Genomic DNA, 6,067 nt, shown 5'->3' on the forward strand with positions numbered 1-6,067 from the left:
ACCTGTAGAGGTGAATGGCAGAGCGCGACCATTGACATAGCCCGAAACAACCGCTAGGTCATATCGATCGGCATCGTGCCCTAGTATTCACCAGTAAAGCACTGTAGCAATCCATGCGTTTTAAATTTACAATTGAATAAAGCGCGCACTTGGGATAATCGACAGGGGATAGACGGCAGGCAAGCTTGACCATATTGTCACGCTAAGCAATTTCGACCGCGTGCTTCGTTTTGATTTGCAACTTTAGAAAATGCACCAAATGCCATAAACTGGTATCAATCTTTGTCACTTTTGAGTGTTTGGTAGCAAATGTGATATCAAATTAGAGCTAACAAGATTCTGCATACGACCGTATCAATCAAATTGTCATAACAAGATCAGGTTTTGGTGTAGGACGGGTTACATGACTGCGGACTTTCTTTATTTGAGCAGTTTATATACATGTCTCGGCGTGCCCCTTCGCCACTAAAATGACGAAGGAGCAAGCCAGCTGGATCCGAGATGCATTCCCGACACAGGTGCTTTCACATTTTTATACATAAAAAAGTCATGAAAAAATCAAGCACATTAGGCGGAAATGATACCCTTATATCAGGCCTTGGGATCTTGTTTACTTGTTTGTCCGCTTTTGCGTTAACGTCATGGTATCGAGAACGTCTGTTTCGAAGTGTACCATAACTTTCGTTGACTACGTTTTATTTCGCCAACCAATCATTAGGAGCCATTGCCTTAAAAGAATTGATTATGTTTCATCTCCTTTTTCAAGCAAATCAACGGTAATAACTCTGGCAGTGAGCTGTCAAACTTGTACCATTAATTGCCTCAGTCAAAACTCACTTCCTGAATCTTTGTATAATGACAGCCTGGTGATCTGGTCATCTCGGTGACAGATCAGAGTAAACCTCGGGAGGGAATTGAAGGTGTGATCAATTCGCTGTTAGGGCAATGGCACCTAATGTAAAGAATTTCTATTTAAAGGTGAAACTCGTTCTTGACGCGAAAAAACACATCAATCTTTTTTAAGTTTATCATTTACACAAACAAGACATCGAAACTTAATTTGAATAATTGAGTGTAAAAATAGTAGTAATGTTATAATGATAAAGTCAGTATAAAGGTATGGGGCTTTTGCCAGTTATAATGCGGTGTGTTTGCTGTGTGGGTGTGTGTTGATTATTATTCTATGTGGTGTAAAAACTTGAATTCTTACATGATGTAGGTGTGTATAAATAGGCTCCTACTGTATAATATAATTGTTGAAAATCATATAGCGTGCTTATAGTAAATATACCGTATAGGTCGAGTTTTGGGCACATCGGTTAAAGACCACTAATAGGCCTGGGCGATACATTGAAATACGACGAGGAACTATTTGTTTTCATGGCATTCGAAAAGACTGCATTAAAATCGCTGAAATTGATCAAGTTATATAGCCAACAAAGTACTTTTTAGAGTTTGATGCTTCAAAATGGTACATTTTCTCTCATTATATGACATTTTTGTTGTAATAGTACCAAAATTCATACGCACGGTTTCGGTTTTTAGTAAACATTCGCCCTATCATATTGTAACTATCTGCTTCGAGGGCGCACTGTCATTTTAAGGTGTTTAAGGTTCAGTGCGTTAAAACAAGAAAAGTCTCAGGTCAACCTATGTTGAATTTTTGATCATTTGGCATCTAAATCATATAGTTTCACCTGATATTAGTGGCATTGAACTGTGAGAGTTCTGAATATGAGAAAATTCCACCCGAAATTAGGCATTTTCCCATTGAAACCCGTGTAATACATAATTAGTGGTCTTTAACCTATAGAAACACTGAATTCTATGGATCTGATATTCGTCATGGAGACTTTTCTAGCTATTTTTGCTTACATTTCTCAATATTTAACTGTATTTGCCCTGGCAAGAAAACGTGCATCTTCTTCGACTACTAAGGTATGTTTTTAGAACCCGTTGAGGTAGTAACGGGTTGAGGGGGGGGACTTGTGGCATTAGTATTGGGTTTACGGCTGGTTTCTGTGATTTCAGGGCTTCTTAATTCAACAACCTTCGCTTGCCTGCGTATACATATAGAAAGCTTAATGATGACGAAAAATCAATGTTGATGATCATATAGATATGCCACTTTGTTAATAAGAACCACATGCACATTTTGTTGGTGATTTCCTTGCCCTAAATATCGTACATAGGCCTATACGTGTAAATACAGTATAGGCCTAGGCTAGGCATTTTGCTTAAGCTTTAAGGCGCATGCAAGGCCTATAGTCGCGTGTAAAATAAAACCTAGTCTTTGTGTACACGTTGTCTATGGGCCTCTACAGCATCATGTATGGCCTCACTCTATCCTAACTCAAGCCGAAACCCTTACTTGATCTATAACTCTATTTTAAACCCATATCTAATCCTCGGACCTAGCCGTATCTCTATCCCTATCCACGAGCCTAGCCCTATAAAACACCCTATTCCTAATGCGAACCTGACCCTAATCAACAATTCTAACACTAATTAGCAAGCCTAAATCGGAACACTAACCCTAAATCAATCTTAATCTGATCTGATCGTGCTAGGACATGCTGCAGATACGAATCTCCAGATATAGTCCTAGGTTGAAGCAAAAACAGCGAAACAGTCATCATACAGGGTGTCCGAAAACCATTGATATTTTACTCTTCATGCTGTTTTCCAGAAATTTTCTTGTTAAAACATGTATTGCAAATGTCAATGTTTACATTCATGGCATTTTACCCGAGATTGGAGCACTTTTGTGCTTATATAGGTTAAAGACCACTAATAGGCCTGGGCGATACATTGAAATACGACGAGGAACTATTTGTTTTCATGGCATTCGAAAAGACTGCATTAAAATCGCTGAAATTGATCAAGTTATATAGCCAACAAAGTACTTTTTAGAGTTTGATGCTTCAAAATGGTACATTTTCTCTCATTATATGACATTTTTGTTGTAATAGTACCAAAATTCATACGCACGGTTTCGGTTTTTAGTAAACATTCGCCCTATCATATTGTAACTATCTGCTTCGAGGGCGCACTGTCATTTTAAGGTGTTTACGGTTCAGTGCGTTAAAACAAGAAAAGTCTCAGGTCAACCTATGTTGAATTTTTGATCATTTGGCATCTAAATCATATAGTTTCACCTGATATTAGTGGCATTGAACTGTGAGAGTTCTGAATATGAGAAAATTCCACCCGAAATTAGGCATTTTCCCATTGAAACCCGTGTAATACATAATTAGTGGTCTTTAACCCATCGTTGAAGGCAGTTCCTATACTAGTCAGCCTGTGCTGACAGGTCAGTCGGCCTGTGCTCTTTCGTCAATAAACATAATGACGAAGGGGCACAAACCGACTAGGACAGTAGTCTACCAACATAATATAACTTAAGGTTAAATACAATGGATTTTCAAGGCTTGATTCCAGAGGGCGTAAGTTAATAATAGAAACAGCCATGCAGACAAAAATGAACTCAAGCGTACTACTTGTTGTATCATCTACATGCAAAATGACCACGAACCTATGAAACCGTGGCACGTGAGTCATCCATATGTATGTTGCAGGGATAGGGAGGGGGCAACCATGATAGGGGCTGCCGGGGTGGAGGGAATACGGTTTCTGCAATTTTTCTATGGTATTTTATAAATTTTAAAAAAAAAAAAAAAAAATTATCCTTAGATGATATCTGTCGTGAAATAAATCAATGCCGCTATAGACTAGTAACTAGTTTTTCTATCTATCTTTCTTTCTTTCTTTCTTTCTTTCTTTCTTTCTTTCTTTCTTTCTTTCTTTCTTTCTTTCTTTCTTTCTTTCTTTCTTTCTTTCTTTCTAATTATGCTTGACTTTCCATAACTTAAGGGAAGGGGTATGAACGTTTGGACAGTATTTATTGTGGGACATTAGAGCACATCAGACATATCGAATTGCATTCTGAATACGAAGAATGTCCTTCTGATATCAAATAATTTTGATTTTTGAAATGTAATACAAATACAGAATGAGCGTTTATTGCGTTTCGACAGTATTTTTTTGAGGGACATGAGAGCACCTCAGACCTATCGAATTGCATTCTGAATACGAAGCATGTCTTTCTGATATCAAATAATTTTCATTTTTTGAAAATCACAATATAATACAAATTTTATGACAAATTATAAAAATTTAATATTTTTCAAATTTTTGATATATACCAGTCCTCGAAGTAAATTATATAAATCTAATGATATATTCTTAAAGTGTATGTAGCTGGGAGGAAAAGCCGACGGTCAATTGAAAATGTTGACCTTTCATATTGAAGATATGGATTTTTTTCCCAAAAAGACCTATTTTTTTTTTGTGTTTTGGGAAAAAAAATCCATATCTCCAATACGAAAGGTCAAAATTTTCGATTGATCGTCGGCTTTTCATCCCACCTACATACACTTTAAGTATAAATCATCAGATTTGTAAAGTTTACTTGAGTACTGTTAAATATCAAAAATATCAATTTTAATGATTTGCCATAAAGTGTGTATTAAATTGCGCATATCAAAAAATCAAAATTATTTCATATCAGAAGGACATTCTTCGTATTCAGAATGCAATTCGATATGTCAAAATAGCAAATTTTTTCGCGCATTTGCACCATGAACTTATTCTGTCGCCAAAAAGTACTGCATTCATTATATTTCCAAAATTTTTCCAACCCCATCCCCCCAATGTCAAAAAGAAATCTACGCCACTGGCTCCTACTGTAGTATTTCTAAGGATATTAGCCGCGGTCCACATCGTGTTTTGACACAGAGCCAATTCACATCACTAGGCCTGATGAAGCGTCAGAGATATGACGTGATACTGTAGTCAACAAAAACAGTAAGTCCAGTTGCAAAGATTTATAACCTAATCTAACTAGATTGGAGTGGTTTTACAGAAGATACGCCTGAACAATGTACAATGTACGACCGTACAATGTGCACACATAAAATAATCTCTAGGAAGTGGCACTGTTAATTAGCATGTGCCATACTGTTATTAAAATAACGTATTGTTATTTAAATTTGTGCTATGTTAGTATAAAGGGCGCTAGTAATGTCATACAGATATAGTATTCGAAAGTGGAAAGCATGTCGAACTTGTTCAGTGTTAATTTTTTAAGTGTTAACTTTGAAGTTTGCGTGACTTTTTAGCATCTTAAGTGTAGAGCTCGGGTGAATCCTTGTGGTGTATTATTATTTATTTATTTATTTCAGTCATTTACATGGCGTTCTGCAAAACACAGAGTGCCGCTGTTTTTGGTGAATATCAGAATCAGATCACTTCTTCCAAGCAACAGCTTTCAACGCACGTCTTGTCTGTACTTGGATCGTGAATATCCAAACAGCGTCGGAGCGGATTTGGGATAGTCTGGGGTAAACATATACCCTTTGCGAAACTGACTGTGATATACATATACCCTGGAAACTCGGGACCGACGGCTTAACGTCCCCTCCGAGGAACGGAGCACTCTCATGATTCACTTACCCAATTCTAAATGAATCATGCACGATAAGCCGAAGTTAACTAACGGCGGCTTTTATGTGACAACATTAATTATAACAATCAAGGAGTCAAGTATGAATTATTCATAACCGATCGATACCTTGCCTTACTTTGTAGCTCGCAAACCACAGTAATTGGTTTTGGCTGCTAATAGAACAAACGTGAATTTAGTATCACCCCTGGTACTAAGTAAACACTTGACAATGAGGTAACTCTACGTACGGAAAACCATTCAATACGGACTGCCATATTTTTAGATTTGAGCCATGGACCTGCTACGTAGCATCGTGACGTTTTCTCTCGAGTTACCAGTACTACCAGGAATAAATAGGGTTGTCATGCAGTTGATATTATTTGCAGTTGCATATTTGTGGTTGCCGTGTTTACATGGTGAGCAAAATGTCTCATTTTCTAACCTTTTGACTAGATTTGGTTTCTTAAGCTTAGGCCCATCATGCAGTTATTGTTGCCTACTGTATACACACAACACAGAGGCACTCACAATAGGTAGGTAATTGACCTCTATTGATAGCGC

This window comes from Amphiura filiformis, chromosome 15, assembly GCF_039555335.1.
Source record: "Amphiura filiformis chromosome 15, Afil_fr2py, whole genome shotgun sequence".
NCBI lineage: Eukaryota > Metazoa > Echinodermata > Ophiuroidea > Amphilepidida > Amphiuridae > Amphiura > Amphiura filiformis.